General features: G+C 48.6%; 1 pseudogene; it reads right to left on the bottom strand.

The window, feature by feature from the left end:
• The window catches only part of LOC147091970 (uncharacterized), a 39553-nt pseudogene extending 32925 nt beyond the window's left edge, over nucleotides 1-6628 (bottom strand).
• Between the last annotated feature and the right edge of the window lie 12109 nt (nucleotides 6629-18737).

Below are 18737 nucleotides of genomic sequence, written 5' to 3' on the forward strand. Positions count from 1 at the left end.
TACCCAGCAAGCACTTGAAATTAACCCCTTATATCATGTAGATTTCCTCACCCGGTGCGGAGTGGGGTGGGTAAGTGGGAGGATCTTCTCCTGACCTGCTCTTGGGCCTGGCGAAAACAGCAATTTGTAGGCCCAGGATGGGCGGGGCCCATGGGGGGCGGGGTCACTCTGGCTGCCTGCCTCTCTCCCATGGTCTTGTCCCTGCCCGGGTGGCCCTGGAGAGGGAGCAGGCGGTGTCCACTGGTTCACTTGATACCTTCCTCGACCGGTGGACACGGAAGGCATCAAGAGTCGATAATCGATCCTCACAATCACATTGTGATTTAATTATTAATTGTGTGTGTGTCAAATACATTTCTTCTATTTTGATACAAAAGTTCTACTAGACATGTTAAACTACTAGTTATTTAATCAGGGCTGCAGCTGCTGAAAGGTTGACTGTACTGGGGTTTGTGGCCGAGCTGGCAGACGTGTTGTTCTGAAGTCTGATGTCTCACACCTGAAGAGTCTGTTTATGTCGTGTTGTAATTACCTTTTTCTGTTGCCTGGTGTCAGAAATAGAAATCAAAGGAAGATGATGCCCCACTCTGTTAATCAACTCTTTGACACATTTCCATTTCTTAATTTACAAAGATCACAACTCCATTCGTGAACAATGGATTGCCAGTCTGCCACTTTTTAGTGAGGCTTGAAAGGATTTGCTGTGAAGCTACACCTGCCCATCTGTCTGTGTGTCACTGTGTTTGGATTGTGCTAGACAACAGTCCTAATATCTCGCCTACATCCATTACAATGTTTGAAATGTTAGATTGTACTTGGAAGAAGTTGAGTTTGAATCTAACAATTCTGAAATTAGGAGCTTTTAATGATTTCTGTTTTTCACATAACTATATAGTGATGTGATCAGTAAAAGCAATTTAAAAGATGCTGCTATTTACTGAACACAACTGAATAATTCTACAAGGATGCTATCGCAGTCTTCCTCAGTATTAACCACATCCCCAATTTAGGGTCATCAGCAAATTTTGAAATTGTACTTCTGATTACCAAGTCCAAATCATTCATGTAAATGGTGAACAACAGTGGTCCCAGTACCAATCCCCGTGGAACACCACTTCCCACCTTCCGCCCATCTGAGTAAATACCTTTAACTCATCCCATCACTATGATGCGCTATCAATTACTCATAAAAGACGGAGAGTTAGGAGAGTAACTAAGGCTTTTATTAACAAAGAACAGAGCATGCCTCTCGTGGTTGACTGGTTTCCAAGAAGGCAGGGGGCTGCAGAGCAGTCACCTTTATACCTGGGCGTGTGGGTGGAGCCAGGGGCGGAGCCAGCTGAGGCATGCATAGACACTACAGTGTGCAACAACAACAACAACGGTGAACAACAATAACAGTGGTTTACCACATTCACCCCTTGTTTAAAATTGAGTCCGGCGGGGTGAAGTGTACTAAAGGTTCGTGTAAGTAAGTCTATCAGGTGGCCTTGTATGCCGTCCTGATCATCGTGGTGGCGGCGGTGATGGTGCAGCATCCAACGTTGAATCTGGCGTCTCATTGAGTGGTTGGGTGGTCAAGGATGGGTCCTGGGGCTGCGGCATGCTGTCTACAGGGGTTGGGTTGTGGGTGGTGGTGGATGGCAATGGTAGTGTTTCAGGGGCACCCGAAGGTGCGAGGTCTCGTATGGAGACTGTGTCCTCCCGCCCGTCCGGGTACGCCACGTAAGCATACTGGGGGTTGGCGTGGAGGAGGCTCACCCTCTCGACCAGGGGGTCCATTTTATGGGACCTCACGTGCTTCCGCAGTAGGACGGGTCCTGGAGACGTCAGCCATGTCGGTAGCGAGGTCCCCGATGTGGATTTCCTGGGGAAAGTGAACATTTTTTCATGGGGGGTGGCATTGGTGGCCGTACAAAGCAGTGACCGAATGGAGTGGAGCACTGCAGGGAGGACCTCCTGCCAGCGAGAGGTCGGAAGGCCCTTAGATTTTAAGTTTAAGAGGATGGCCTTCCAAACCGTCGCGTTCTCTCTTTCCACCTGGCCGTTCCCCCGGGGGTTGTAGCTGGTGGTTCTGCTTGTAGCAATACCTCTCGTGAGCAGGTACTGACGGAGTTCGTCGCTCATAAAGGATGAGCCCCGGTCGCTATGGATATAGCTAGGGAAGCCGAACAAGGCGAAAAGGTCATTCAGACATTTAATGACCGTGGTACCGGTCATGTCTGGGCAAGGGATGGGAAACGGGAGTACTCATCAATTATGTTGAGGAAGTACACGTTTCGGTCAGAGGAGGGGAGGGGCCCTTTAAAATCGACGCTAAGGGGCGAGTGGCCTTGATCAGGCTTGCTCTGTCTGGCCTTTAAAAATGCGGTTTGCACTCGGCACAGATTTGGCAGTTCCTGGTCATGGTCCTGACCTCCTCGATGGAGTAGGGCAGGTTACGGGATTTGATGAAATGGAAGAAGCTGGTGACCCCCGGGTGGCAGAGGTCATTGTGGAGGGTCTGCAGTCTATCAACCTGCGCGTTGGCGCATATACCACGTGATAGGGCATCTGGGGGCTCATTGAGTTTCCCGGGCCGGTACAAGATATCGTAATTGTAGGTGGAGAGTTCAATTCTCCACCTCAAGATCTTGTCGTTCTTGATTTTGCCCCTCTGCTTATTATTAAACATAAAAGCTACTGAACGCTGGTCAGTTAGCAGGGTAAATCGTTTTCCGGCCAGGTAATGCCTCCAATGTCGCACCGCTTCCACAATGGCCTGGGCCTCCTTTTCGACAGAGGAGTGTTGAATCTCGGGGCCCTGGAGGGTCCTTGAGAAAAAGGCCACGGGTCTCCCCGCCTGGTTAAGAGTTGCAGCTAGGGCGAAGTCGGATGCGTCGCTCTCCACTTGGAAAGGGATGGACTCATCCACTGCGTGCATTGTGGCCTTCGCAATATCTCTTTTTATGAGAGTGAAGGCTGCACATGCCTCTGCTGTCAGGGGGAAGGAGGTGGACTTGATGAGGGGTCTGGCTTTGTCCGCATAGTTGGGCACCCACTGAGCATAGTAAGAGAAAAACCCTAGGCATCTCTTCAGTGCTTTTTGGCAGTGGGGGAGGGGGAGCTCCATAAGGTGGTGCATTCTGTCGGGGCCGATGACTCCGTTCTCCACTACGCAGCCAAGAATGGCGAGGCGCGTGGTGCGAAACATACATTTGTCCTTGTTGTATGTTAGATTCAGCCGCTGGGCCGTACGGAGGAATTTCTCTAGGTTAACGTCATGGTCCTGCTGGTCATGGCCACAGATGGTGACGTTGTCTAGATAGGGGAAGGTGGCCTGCAGCGCGTTCTGGTCAACCATTCGTTCCATCTCCCTTTGGAAGACCGAAACCCCGTTGGTGACACCGAAGGGGACTCGGAGGAAGTGGTAGAGATGACCGTCAGCTTCAAAAGCTGTGTACTGGCGGTCCTCAGCCCTGATGGGGAGCTGGTGGTATGCCGACTTCAGATCAATCGTCGAGAACACCCGGTATTGTGCTATCTGATTGACCATGTCAGATATGCGGGGGAGTGGGTATGCATCTAACTGGGTGTAGTGATTGATCGTCTGGCTGTAGTCAATAACTAGGCGGTTTTTCGCCAGTCTTTACTACCACCACTTGTGCTCGCCATGGGCTAGTGCTACCCTCAATAATCCCTTCCTTCAGGAGTCTTGCTACTTTGGATTTAATGAAGCTCCTATCCCTGGCACTGTACCGCCTGCTTTTGGTAGCGATGGGCTTACAGTCGCGGGTGAGGTTAGCGAACAAGGTGGGGGGGAGACTTTAAGCATGGAGAGGCTGCAAATGGTGCGCGGCGGGCGATTTAAAAGCTGCTGGCTGCAGACTGTGAGTGGGGGGAGGGGTCCGCCGTACGCTAATGTGACACTTTTAAGGTGGCACTGAAAATCCAACCCCAGTAGAACGGCAGCGCAGAGATGGGGCAGGACAAGCAGTTTAAAATTTTTGTATTCTGTGCCCCTTACTGAAAGGGTCACTACACAGTAGCCACCGACGTCTGCTGAATGGGATTTGGAAGCCATGGAGATCTGATGGCATGTTGGCAGGACCGGGAGAGAGTAACTGTGCACCGTGTTGGGGTGGATAAAGCTCTCCGTGCTCCCGCTGTCGAAAAGGCAGGTAGTGGCGTGGCCGTTTACCGTAATGTCCATCATGGACCTGGACAGTTGGTGAGGGAGAGATTGGTCCAGCGTCACGGAGGCCAGCGTATGGTCAAGCGAGTCACTGTGGTTGTCAGGCAAGGCGGTGGTTGAGTCCGGGTCATCCGTGATTGGAGTTGGAGGCGTCCAAGATGGCGGACAAGATGGCTGCCCCCACGGTTCACACGCGGCGCTGCTGGCGTTAGCGGTTTTACCTTTGCAGGCGCTGACGTAGTGTCCTTTCTTCTCGCAGCCAGAGCAGGTAGCGTTTTTCGCCGGGCAGCGTGCTCTGGGGTGTTTTGCCTGGCCACTAAAGTAACATTTTGGGCCCTTGGACATCGCTGCAGCAGTTGGTGCCGGGGGTGGCGGTCCCATGACCCAAGGCTGCGGCGTCCACGGTGTGGAGCGGTTAGGGGAGAATGCGTCCATATTCCGGTGGGCCGCGTCTAGCGAGAGCGCGAGGGACACTGCCTTCTTCAGGTCGATTTCGCCCTTCTCCAACAGTCTCTGCCGGGAGTAGTCGGACTTGAGGCCCGCAACTAAAGCATCTCGGATAAGTCCCTCCATGTGTGTCGCGGCCGATACCTCTTTACAATCGCAGGCTCGGCCGAGTATCTGTAGTGCCCGTAGGAATGCCTCCACCAATTCCCCGGACTGCTGTTTGCGGGATCTCAGGAGGTGTCTGGCATAAACCGTATTTACCGGGCGTGTGTATTGTCCTTTTAGCAGATCGATAGCCGCTGCGTAGGTAGTCGCGTCCTGGATGAGCGTGTAGACTTGGTGGCCCGGATTTTTAGTTTGTTTCCATCTAGTGTCACGGCTGAGGCTTCCAGGTAAGCTTTGAAGCAACGCAGCCATTGTGCGAACTTGGTAGACGAACCCGCCTCTTGAGGGTCTAGGTCCAGGCATGTTGGTCTGAGGGCATGCAGCAGCGCCTGCTGCTCAGCGTTTGGTGCCGACATTTTGTCTTTGTTAATAAAATTGATGCGCTGTCAATTACTGATAAAAGACGGAGAGTTAGGAGAGTAACTAAAAGGCTTTTATTAACAAAGAACAGAGCATGTATTAACAAAGAACAGAGCATGCCTCTCGTGGTTGACTGGTTTCCAAGAAGGCAGGGGGCTGCAGAGCAGTCACCTTTATACCTGGGCATGTGGGTGGAGCCAGGGGCAGAGCCAGCTGAGGCATGCATAGATACAACAGTGTGCAACAACAACAACAATGGTGAACAACAATAACAGTGGTTTACCACACACAATAACTGGACTTGCCTCCATTCCCGTGCCGAGGGGATTGCTGTACCAGATGGGAGGGGCAACATTTGGGGACTCTCGATTCTCCACCAATTCCCATTCCCCTTCTTTCTGGTGGATATTGGAGGTGCCACTTTGTGTAATGTGCAAGTGAGTAAGAGTTGTCAGCGAGGATTAATCAGCACTTCCTAATTGGAGATGATAATGGAATCTTTCAGACAATGAATTGTCGATTTTATAGCAAAGATTAATATACGATTGAATAAAAGTTCATAATTTTATTGTAAAATATTTCAGGAACACTCATCAGAAATTAAGGGGAAAGATCAGACAGCAGTACTTAAAGCAACACTGCAGCCCCGACAACTCAATCAGCTACATATCCAGAATATTAAAATCCAGCCCAGTTATAGGGGTTATTAACATCAGCAGAAACAAACCCCAACTGTCAGAATGAACATGGTTCCATCCTGGATGTGATTAACAGCAGCAATAACAGCAGAATCGAACCTCTGCAGTCACTTGTGAACTTGCTGGTGTCTCAGCAGGTTGGATGACTGATTGAATCCCTTCTCACACACTGAGCAGGTGAACGGTCTCTCCCCGGTGTGAACTCGCTGGTGTGTCAGCAGGTTGGATGATTAGTGAATCCCTTCCCACACACGGAGCAGGTGAATGGCCTCTCCCCAGTGTGAATGCGCTGGTGTCTCAGAAGGTCAGACGAATTAGTGAATCCCTTCTCACACACGGGGCATGTGAATGGCCTCTCTGCAGTGTGAATGTGCTGGTGTATCAGCAGGGTGGATGAATTAGTGAATCCCTTCTCACACACAGGGCAGGTGAACGGTCTCTCCCCAGTGTGAATGCACTGGTGCTCAATGAGGTGAGATGACTGCCTGAACCTCTTCCCACAGTGAGAGAAACTGAATGGTCTCTCCTCAGTGTGAAGTCTCTGGTGTGTCAGAAGGTGGGATGACTGACTAAATCCCTTCCCACACTTGGAGTAGGTGAATGGCCTCTCCCCGGTGTGACTGCATCGATGAGTTTCCAGCCGGGACGGGGAGCTAAATCCCTTCCCACAGTTTCTCCGTGGTGTGGGCGTCCTTGTGTCTCTCAAGGTTGGACAATCGGTTGAAGCCTCATCCACACACACAACACGTGCACGGTTCCTCCCCGCTGTGAACGGTGCGATGTTTTTTCAGACTGTATAACTGGTTAAAGCTCTTTCCACAGTCAGTGCACAGGAACACTCTCACTCGGGTGTGTGTGTCTTGGTGCTTTTCCAGTCACATCGATCTTTGAAATCTTTTCCCACAGACAGAACAGGCAAACATTTCTCCTTCCACATTCAAAGGCGATGATATTCCCTGTAAAAGTTGTTTACAAAAGACATCACTGTAAGTTCAGGATTAAAGTGCAGAACAGATAATTCTAGTTTCTATGGAACATTCTCTCCTCTCTTATTACATAGAATTACACAGATTGTACAGCACAGAAACAGGCCAATCGGCCCAACTGGTCCATGTGGTGTTTATGCTCCACACGAGCCTCCTCCCATCTCTCTTCATCTCACCCTATCAGCATCTCCTCCTATTCCTTTCTCCCATGTGTTTATCCAGCTTCCCCTTAAATACATCCATGCTCTTCGCCTCAACTACTCCCTGTGGCAGCAAGTTCCTCATTCTCAGCATCCTCTGGGTGAAGGAGTTTAATCTAAATAGGACTTTCCTGGGCAGCCAATGAGCACTGCTGCCTCTGTTGTGCATTTCCTGGCAAGGCGAAACAGTTGATTTTTTCTGATCAAAAAGAGCTGAGCTCGGCAGCATTAGTCCTGTTTTGCCTCCTTTGGAGACCAGGTGTACGAGCAGAGCGAGCACAGCCTTCACAGCAACAGCAATAAAATTGTTACAGTTGTGAAGGAACTTTGTGTCAGTGCACTGGACCACAAACAAAATATGTGTGTCGATTGTTGTCTTATTACCCTACTGTAAAGTGCCTTGAGATGTTTTAAAAGCTCTATATAAAGGTGTCGTCGACAGTGCCATCAAGCGGCACTTACTCAGCAATAACCTGCTAACTGACGCCCAGTTTGGGTTCCGCCAGGGCCACTCAGCTCCTGACCTCATTACAGCCTTGGTCCAAACATGGAGAAAAGAGCTGAACTCAAGAGGTGAGGTGAGAGTGACTGCCCTTGACATCAAGGCAGCATTTGATCGAGTGTGGCATCAAGTAGCCCTAGCAAAACTGAAGTCAATGGGAATCAAGGGGAAAACTCTCCATTGGTTGGAATCATACCTAGCACAAAGGAAGTTGGCTGTGGTTGTTGGAGGTCATTCATCTCAATCACATGACATCATTGCAGGAGTTCCTCAGGGCAGTGTCCTAGGCCCAACCATCTTCAGCTGTTTCATAAATGACCTTCCCTCCATCATAAGGTCAGAAGTGGGGATGTTCGCTGATGATTGCACACTGTTCAGCACCATTCGAGATTCATCAGATACTGACGCAGTCCGTGTCCATATGCAGCAAGACCTGGACAACATTCAGACTTGGGCTGACAAGTGGCAAGTAACATTCGCACCACACAAGTACCAGGCAATGACCATCTCCAACAAGCGAGACTCTAACCATCTCCCGTTGACATTCAATGGCATTACCATCACTGAATCCCCCACTATCTACATCCTGGGGGTTACCATTGATCAGAAACTGAACTGGACCAGCCATATAAATACTGTGGCTACAAGAGCAGGCCAGAGGCTGGGAATTCTGCGGCGAGTGTCTCACCTCCTGACTCCCCAAAGCCTTTCCACCATCTACAAGGCACAAGTCAGGAGTGTGATGGAATACTCTCCACTTGCCTGGATGAGTGCAGCTCCAACAACACTCAAGAAGCTCGACACTGTTCAGGATAAAGCAGCCCGCTTGATTGGCACTCCATCCACCACCTTAAACATTCACTCCCTCCACCACTGGCGCACCGTGGCTGCAGTGTGTACCATCTACAAGATGCACTGCGGCAACTCGCCAAAGCTCCTTCAACAGCACCTTCCAAACCCGCAACCTCGACCACTTAGAAGGACAAGGGCAGCAGACGCATGGGAACATCACCACCTACAAGTGCCCCTCCAAGCCACACACCATCCTGACTTGGACCAGTATCGCCGTTCCTTCACTGTCGCTGGGCCAATATCCTGGAACTCCCTTCCTAACAGCATTGTGGGTGTACCTACACCATATGGACTGCAGTGGTTCAAGAAGGCGGCTCACCACCATCTTCTCAAGGGCAATTAGGGATGGGCACTAAAGGCAGGCCTAGCCAGCCAGCGACGCCCACATCCCATCAATGAATTTTTAAAAAAGTTGTGGTTGGTTTATAGAGAACTCTGTTGAAATTTAGTGAAATGATCAATAACCAAGGAAGATCATTTCTTTGTTTCGTTCTGTTAGCTTTCATAGAATCATTGAAAAGTACAGCACGAAGGAGGCCATTCGGCCCATCGTGCCTGTGCTGGCTCTTAGAAAGAGCACTCGTGCTTAGTCCCACATCCCTGCTTGTTGTCCGTAACCCTGTAAGATCCTCATCCTCAAGTACCCGCCCAACTCCCTTTTAAAATCATTGATGGAATCAGCTCATGACCTTTTCAGGTCGAGCGTTCCAGATCCCGACAACTCTGAGTTTTATTCAATTGTTACCATAGTTGCCTTCTGTGAATGTTTAATAATAAATGCATTTTGCTGTGAAAGTAATTAAAACATTCCTAGTATATAAATAGACAGATGCATCAAAATATTAAAATTGTGGGAGGGGGGTCAGTGCTCGCCAGGGCCCAATAAACAATGGAATTCTTCTTTCCCAACCCAATGCTCAGAAGATGAAGTCCCAGAGCTGCCTCTGGCTCGGTTCCACCTGCCCTATTCTGACAAGCTGAGGTGTTGGTCAGTGCACTGTGATTGCCCTGTGGGCAGAAAATGGCAAATCTAGAAATATGACCAAAATAACACATTTTAACCCCAAAGCTGTAAATCCCCGTCCCACACACTCTCCCTCCTCCCTGTGCTGAAATCCAAACCCATCGCACCATCTCCAACATTTATTATCTCCACTCCCAGTTTTCCCCCTCTCTCTACTCTGGTTGGGTTCAGTTCTCCACCCGCTGTGTGCAGAGTGAGAATAAAATCAATGAGTCAATGATTGCCTCTCTTGGTCACTGGGACCCTGAAACCTTCAGTTCTCCACCTGCTGTGTGCGGAGTGAGAATAAAATCAATGAGTCAAGGATTGTCTCTCCTGGTCACTGGGACCCTGAAACCTTCAGTTCTCCACCTGCTGTGTGCGGAGTGAGAATAAAATCAATGAGTCAATGATTGTCTCTCCTGGTCACTGGGACCCTGAAACCTTCAGTTCTCCACCTGCTGTGTGCAGAGTGAGAATAAAATCAATGAGTCAATGATTGTCTCTCCTGGTCACTGGGACCCTGAAGCCCCGCCCACTCTTTGTACCTGTAGAAAGATGGCTGCGCATGCACCTTGTTGCAGCAGGAACCGGTCTGTCTTACCTCCACCAAGATGGCAGCGCCTAAGCCAGGCCTATCACTGAGAAAAAGCCTCACCGCTGCCATCCGGTGGAACACATTCAGCCGCTGGATCTCATTCGGGCCTGAGACCATTTTCCAACTTTATAAACCCTGCAGTGCGGCCTACCCGCAGATTATTAATCTCCCGACCCCACTCCCACCGACCTGCAACTCCGCCCAGCGACCGTGCAGAGCTTTCTCTGTAAAGTCGGTGAGGGACACGTGACCCGGGCCAGCGGCCTGACTGACGGGAGCTTCCGACCAATAGGGAGCGAGTGGGGTGGGGCTGGGGGAGCGAGCTGGCGGCAGGTCCGCCAACCTATCAGGGAGCCCGAGGGGCAGGACTAGTGCCGGCTGTTTGTCTGATCCACAGGACAGCGAGTTTCTCCAGTCCCTTGTTCAGGGCCAGGGGAGGCTGTGGGCCTTTATTTCCCTCATTGGACACAAGGCTCTTTGGCTCACAACACACTGGCTCAGATTTAAAAAAACAGGTTTACAGGAAATGAGTGGAATCGACCCACCACAGTCACAATGTGGACACTCTGGTGTGTCAGCGGGTGGGATACACCAGGGAATCCCTTTCCACACACTGAGGTTGACTCTAATGATCGGGAGTCCCAGGGTTTCAGATACCAGACAGTCAAGCTCAGAAGAACACAAATTGTCTCTCCAGGCTTTATTAAGAGCGCTGCATAACACAGATCGGGTGGTAATTCCCTCAATCTGGAGAATAGAAGTACAGTGGATTCACGCACGATCTTCTCGAGTCTGTTCCAACTGACAACGGCTTAACTGGCCTGTTCTTATACACAAGCTTGGTTACCGCTCAGGAAATGGGATTGTTTGGACCCGTCTGTTGACCGCCTCCTGAACTCCTGCTAATTCAGGGAATTTTGTCCATCTGTGACCAGACTATAACCACAAGCCCGTCTGGTTATCACACCTATACGGTCCGTGAGGTTATTATTAGATTCACACCCAGACATTGTGTCTTTACTTGTCTGGCACTACATCCCATAACATGGGTACAGGGGCTCAGTAATGTTTCATTCATCAGAAAAAGACAAAGTACAACAACATACTGGTCAGCTTAACAGAATCTCATCATATTTAAGTGGCCATAAATATAATAGTCACTAATAAATTCAGTAATCAATTCAGGAGACTTAAGCTGTTGTCAGTTGGAACAGACTCGATCATTAGAGTCAACCTAAGTGTGTGGAAAGGGATTCCATGGTGTATCCCACCCGCTGACACACCAGAGTGTCCACATTGTGTCTCAATTTCTCTGGTCCCCTCACTCACTCCAAACTACCTCCCTCTGAGCTTGCAGGATCCCGTTCGCTCTGATCCAACCCTAACATTGTCATTAAACCTGCTGACAAGGGTGGTGCTGTTGTTGTTTGGCGAACCAACCTCTACTGTGCAGAGGCTGATCACCAACTCTCTGACACCTCCTCCAGCTCCCCCTGGACCATGACCCCACTACCACATCAAGCCATTGTTTCCAGGACTGTCACTGACCTCGTCTCCTCTGGAGATCCTCGCTCCATGGCTGTCAACCTCATAGACCCCCAACCCCGCACAGCCCGCTTCTACCTCCTTCCCAAGATCCACAAACAGGGCTGCCCTAGTAGGCCCAGCGATTCAGCCTGTTTTTGCCCCACGGAACTTATCTCTTCCTATCTCAACTCTATTTTTTCTCCCCTTGTCCAGTCTCTTCCTAACTACATTCATGGGAACTAGATGTAATATCTCCAAGTTTGCAGACGACACAAAGCTGGGTGGGCAAGTGTGCTGTGAGGAGGATGCTGAGAAACTCCAGTAAGGTCCCGCATAAGAGATTAGCGTGCAAAATTAAGGCACATGGGATTGGGGCAGGGTATTGACTTGGATAGAGAACTGGTTGGCAGACAGGAAGCAAAGAGTTGGAATAAACGGGTCGTTTTCTGAGTGGCAGGCAGTGACTAGTGGGGTACCGCAAGGATCGGTCGAAGGACCCCAGCTGTTCACAATATATATTAATGATCTGGACGAGGGAATTGGATGTAATATCTTAAATTTGCAGAGGACACAAAGCTGGGTGGGAGGGTAAGCTGTGAGGAGGATGTCGTGAAACTCCAGTATGATTTGGACAGGTTGGGTGATTGGGCAGAAACATGGCAATTGCACTATAATGTGGATAAATGTGAGGTCATCCACTTTGGTGGAAAAAACAGGAAGGGAGACTATTATTTCAAAGGCAATAGATTGGGAGAAGGGGAAGTGCAAAGAGACCTGGGTGTTCTTGTGCACCAGTCGCTGAAGGTAAGCATCCAGGTGCAGCAGGCAGTTAACAAGGCAAATGGTATGTTGGCCTTCGTAGTGAGAGGGTTTGAGTACAGGAACAAGGATGGTTTGCTGCAGTTGTACAGGGCCTTGGTGAGACCGCACCTTGAGTATTGTGTGCAGTTTTGGTCACCTTATCTGAGGAAGGACGTTCTTGCCATGCAGGGAGTGCAGCGAAGATTCACCAGGCTGATACCTGGGATGGCAGGAATGACGTATGAAGAGAGATTGGGTCGATTGGGCTTATACACACTGGAGTTTAGAAGATTGAGAGGGGATCTCATCGAAAGCTATAAAATTCTGTCAGGCCTGGACAGACTAGATGCAGGAAGGATGTTCCCGATGGTCGGGGAGTCCAGAACCAGGGGTCACAGCCTAAGGATAAGGGGTAAGCCATTTAGGACTGAAATGAGGAGGAATTTCTTCACCCAGAGAGTGGTGAACCTGTGGAATTCTCTGCCACAGAGGGTGGTGGAGGACAGTTCGTTAAATATATTCAAGAAGGAGTTGGATATATTTCTTAAGGCTAAAGTGATCAAGGGATATGGGGAGAAGGCAGGGACAGGGTACTGAATTTGTTTGATCAGTCATGATCTCACTGAATGGTGGAGCAGGCTCGAAGGGCCGAATGGCCTACTCCTGCTCCTATCTTCTATTTTTCTATGTTTCTATGAGTTGGACAGGTTGGGTGATTGGGCAGAAGCATGGCAGATGCAGTATAATGTGGATAAATGCGAGGTTATCCACTTAGGTGGCAAAAACAGGAAGGCAGATTATTATCTGAACGGCAATAGATTGGGAGAAGGGGAAGTGCAACAATCCAAATTCAGTATCCTGTCCCTGCCTTCTCCCCATATCCGTTGATCCCTTTAGCCTTAAGAAATATATCTAACTCCTTCTTGAATATATTTAATGAATTGGTCTCCACTGCCTTCTGTGGTAGAGAATTCCACAGGTTCACCACGCTCTGGGTGAAGAAATTCCTCCTCATCTCTGTCCTAAATAGCTTACCACTTATCCTTAGACTGTGATCCCTGGTTCTGGACTCCCCCGACATCGGGAACATCCTCCCTGCATCTAGTCTGTCTAGTCCTGTTAGAATTTTATAAGTTTCAATGAGATCCCCTGTCATTCTTCTAAACTCCAGCGAGTATAAGCCCAGTCGACCCAATCTGTCCTCCTACGTCATTTCTGCCATCCCAGGTATCAGTCTGGTGAATCTTCGCTGCACTCCCTCCATGGCAAGAACATCCTTCCTCAGATAAGGTGACCAAAACTGCACACAATACTCAAGGTGTGGTCTCACCAAGGCCACGTACAACTGCAGCAAGACATCCTTGTTCTCGAAATCTCTTGCTACGAAGGCCAATGTACCATTTGCCTTCTTAACTGTCTGCTGCACCTGCATGCTTACCTTCAGCAACTGGTGCACAAGGGCACCCAGGTCTCGTTGCACTTCCCCATCTCCCAATGTATTGCCATTCAGATAATAATCTGCCTTCCTGTTTTTGCCACCAAAGTGGATAACCTCACATTTATCCACATTATACTGCATTTGCCATGCATCTGCCCAATCACCCAACCTGTCCACATCATACTGGAATTTATCAGCATCCTCCTCATAGCACACACGCCCACCCAGCTTTGTGTCATCTGCAAACTTGGAGATATTACATCTAGTCCCCTTGTCTAGATCATTAATATATATTGTGAATAGCTCGATTCCTGCGGTACCCCATGAGTCACTGCCTGCCACTCGGAAAAAGACCCATTTATTCCAACTCTTTGCTTCCTGTCTGCCAACCAGTTCTCTATCCAAGTCAGTACCTTGCCCCCAATCCCATGTGTTTTAACTTTACACGCTAATCTCTTATGCGGAACCTTATCGAAAGCCTTCTGAAAGTCCAAATACACCACATCCACTGGTTCTCCCTTATCTATTCTACCAGTTACATCCTCAAAAAATTCCAGTTGATTAGTCAAGCACGATTTTCCTTTTGTAAATCCATGTTGACTTTGTCTGATCCTGTCACTGTTTTCCAAGTGCTCTACTATTACATCTTTTATAATGGACTCTAGCATTTTCCCCACTACTGATGTCAGGCTATAATTCCCTGTTTTCTCTCTAACACCTTTTTTGAATAGTAGGTGAAAGGTTATCGGGGATAGGCCGGGAAAGTGGAGTAATCAGATCAGCCATGATCTTATTGAATGGTGGAGCAGGCTCGAGGAGTCAAGAGGCCGACTCCTGCTTCTAATTCGTATGTAACCTGTGCAGCAGCTGGGGCCTGAAAATCAGCTTCACTGCCCCTGGGCTGGGAAAGGGGGACATGAGACAACATTCTCCTTCTTACCCCTTTTACAGGGTTTTAGAAGTGGAGCATTTACAGACAGGAAGCTCAGACCAAACATCACGTCAAGATCAAACAGAGTTGCTCGATTTATCAGGATCTGATTCAATTGCTCCTCCAATCTGCTGATACACCAGAGAGTTCACACTGATGAGAGACCTTTTAAATGTTCTGGGTGTGGGAAGAGCTTCAAAATCTACAAGTACCTGAAGTGACACCAGTGTCTACACACTGGGGAGAGAACATTCACCGGCCCCATGTGTGGGAAGGGATTTACTCAGTCATCCGCTCCGATGGTATTATGTCCGTGTGTAATTGAGACACGGACTGCAGGAGCTGGTTACAACAGGTGTTTACTGAGTGGAGACAAAACTGGAACTACTATGCAAAGTTACTTCACAGGCTTATATACAGGGATGGTCACTACTGGTACTGCAGTATACAGGGGCTGCAGAATATAGTTCCTTCTGCAAAGTACATACACTACAATTCCTCCCCTTTTAGCTAAACAGTACATAACATTTGATTAATAATTAAACAACATATTTACAATTACAGTTGTTAGATATATTAGCTGAAGTTAAGCAATTATAAGTTCAGTCTTTGAGGAGGCTTCCTGATTCTGTCCGGATAACGCCTTTTTGGGGTATCAGGTTCTTCTGGCAAAGTTGATTCGGGATCAACGTCATTGTTTGGTTCGTCTGCTTCCAATATAACCGATTCTGAGGTAGTTGCAATTGGTATTTCGGTTTCATCACCAGGTGTATCAGATCATGGTGTGGATTTGATGTTTTCCAGTAACTCTAGAATCTGGTCAGCATGGCGTCTTACAATGCTCTCTCCAACGTCCACGGTATACATTAGAGGTCCTTGCCGTATGCAGATCGTTCCTGGCTGCCATTTCTCTGTGCGGTAGTCCCGGGCCAAAACTGGTTGACCTATCTTAAAACTCCTGGTCGGCCTTTCATTCATATTCTGAAACTGCCTGTTCTCCACATCTCTTCTGATGTTTGGCTTAACCAAATCCAAGCGGCATCTTAGTCTTCGATTGAAGAACATCATGGCTGGAGTTTGGTTGGTAACCGCATGTGTCGCATTCCGGTAGGCAAACAAGAAGTTATCCACCTTGTGTTGTAGGGGTATGTCTTCATTACACATTGCCTTGATAGCCTTCTTGAATGTTTAAACGAACCTCTCAGCCAATCCATTGGTGGCTGGATGATATGGGGCGGATGTGTAATGCTTAACACCATTGTTCTATAAGAACCTCCGGAACTCTTCAGACACAAACTGTGGTCCATTGTCGGAGCAAATCTGTTCAGGCAGCTCATTTCTGGCGAATATGGTTCGTAAGATTGTGATAGTTTTTTCTGTGGCGGTTGAGGACATTTTTATTACCTCTGGCCACTTTGAATGTGCATCCACCGCAATTAAAAACATCGAGTCCATAAATGGACCAGCAAAATCAACGTGCACCCTTTGCCATGGAGATGAGGGCCACTCCCATGGATGTAGAGGGGCTTGTGGTGGGGCGTTTTGGACCTTCTGGCATCCTGTACAGCTCTTGGTCATCTCTTCGATTTCTCTATCGATTCCCGGCCACCACACAAATGCTCTGGCTAAGTTCTTCATTTTCACCCCTCCCAGATGACCCTCATGAAGCTCATTGAGCACTCTATCCTTCAATTTGGTTGGAATTACTACTCTGGATCCATACATCAAGGTTCCTCTGCACACTGACAGCTGTTCTCTTCTCGGCGAGAATGCTGGCAACAGTGGTTCGCCATGTGCTGGCCATCCCTTCACCGTTAAATCATAGACCCTGGAGAGTGTCGGGTCATTTCGTGTTTCCTTTTCTATGTTTGCATTCGTCACAGGTAGACATTCGACTATGGTCGAGTGGAATATCTCCACAGGATCCACTGCAGGTGCTTCTTCCACCATCGGCAATGGTAGGCGCGACAATCCATCAGCATTCCCATGCTGTTTAGTTCCTTTGTACTCAATGTCATATTGGTGTGCCCCTAGGAAAAGGGACCACCTCTGTAGCTGTTGTGCTGTCATTATTGGGACGCCCTTCTGAGGGTTGAAAATGGAGACAAGAGGTTGATGATCAGTTAGTAGAGTAAATTTCTGACCGTGCAGGTAGTGATTGAACTTCTTCACCCCCCACTCCAGGCTCTCGGTCAATCTGGGCGTAGTTACGCTCAGCTGAAGTTAACGAGCGTGACGCAAAAGCTATCGGCCTCTCTGAACCATCAAGGAGTTTATGTGACAGTACCGCTCCAATGCCGTAGGGAGACGCATCACACGCCAGTCTTATCGGTAGTGATGGGTTGTAGTGAGCCAATACTTCTCTTGAAGTGATTAGGTCTTTACTCTTCTGAAAGGCCCGCTTTCATTCATTGCTCCATTTCCAAGCTACTCCAGTTTGTAGTAGGGCAGTCAGTGGGTGCAGAATTGTGGACAAATTCGGCAAAAACTTATGGTAGTAATTCACCAATCCTAGGAATGACCTCAGTTGCGACACATTTTCAGGCGCTGGAGCCTTAACTACCGCTTCAATTTTGTATGGGGACTTATGTAACCCCTCTTCGTCAATCACGTGGCCACAATACGATATCTGTTTCTTAAAAAACTCGCACTTAGGGCGATTGGCTCATAGCCCGTGTTCTCTTAGTCTAGTGAGCACCTGCTCTAGGTTGGCAAGGTGTTCACTGTCATTTTCACCTGTCACTAGGATGTCGTCCAAGTAACACTGGGTCCCCGGACTCCCTTGCAGGACTTGTTCCATCGCTCTTTGCCATATCGCCGGAGCTGATGCTACTCCGAATACCAGTCGATTATACTGGTAAAGACCTTTGTGAGTGTTTATCGTGAGATACTTCCTAGAGGATTCTTCAACCTCCATCTGCAAATATGTTTGTGCTAGGTCAATTTTTGTAAAATGCTTCCCTCCAGATAGTGAGGTGAAAATATCTTCTATCCTTGGAAGAGGATACTGTACTGTGTGAAGCACTGGGTTCACCATCACCTTAAAGTCCCCACAGATGCGAACCTTCCTTGGCTCCTCAGACTTATTGTTTAACGTTTTTTTCATGACAGGAACGATGGGTGTCGCCCACTCGCTCCAGTCTACCTTAGATAACACGCCTGCATTCTCCAGCTCTGCCTCGACAGCTGGGCGAATTGCATATGGTACCGGTCTTGCTTTGAAAAACTTGGGGATTGCATTCTCTTCTATTTTTATCGAGGCGGTTACACCTTTAAGAGTTCCCAGTTCTTGATCCTTTTTACCAGCCACAGTCAGTGCCTGAATGGAGTGCCAGTCTAAACTTATCTTTCTGATCCATTCACGTCCCAATAACAGTGGTCCACCATCTTGCAGTATGTACAGATACAATTTCTGTATTTCTTTGCTGTTGTATTCGACAGGCACCCTTATTTTCCCTCTGGGGTATACTTTCTGCCCCGTATATGTCTTCAAGACAATGGATGTCTCTTTCAAGGGTATGTGTGAGAATAGCCGCTCGTAGTCTCGTCGATTCATGGCGGTCAGGGCTGATCCTGTATCCAATTCCATTTTGACTTGGGACCCTGCTATCATGAGGGTGACCCAAATGGTTCGGTGATCCTCTTTCGCGATTACGTTGTGAAGTTTGAGACAGCTTAGTCTCTTGTTCCCGGATTCACTATCGCTCTTCTGGTCTTCGGAACTACTGTCCGTCATCTTTTATACTTTCCTGTACTGTTCCTTAGTAGCCTTTTTGTTGTCGTTAGTCTTCTTTCCAGAGCTGCAAACTCATGCAATGTGTCCCATCTTCCCACATTGCCTGCATATTTTGTCCTTGGACCAGCAGTCCTTCTGGTCATGGGTTGTTCTGCCGCAGCGATAACATTTTTCAAATCCCCATGTCATTTCATGGGTGCCGTATTCCTGTGGCTTTTGCTGTATTTCCGCAGCTCCCCTTGCTGCTGCTTCGTACGATACTGCCAAGCTGAAAGCCTTATCCAGCGTCAGCTCTTTCTCTGAGAGTAACCTCTTCTGG

The sequence above is a fragment of the Somniosus microcephalus genome, unplaced genomic scaffold (assembly GCF_052327205.1).
Source record: "Somniosus microcephalus isolate GS21.2 unplaced genomic scaffold, FLI_Smic_1.0 unresolved_chr3, whole genome shotgun sequence".
Lineage (NCBI taxonomy): Eukaryota > Metazoa > Chordata > Chondrichthyes > Squaliformes > Somniosidae > Somniosus > Somniosus microcephalus.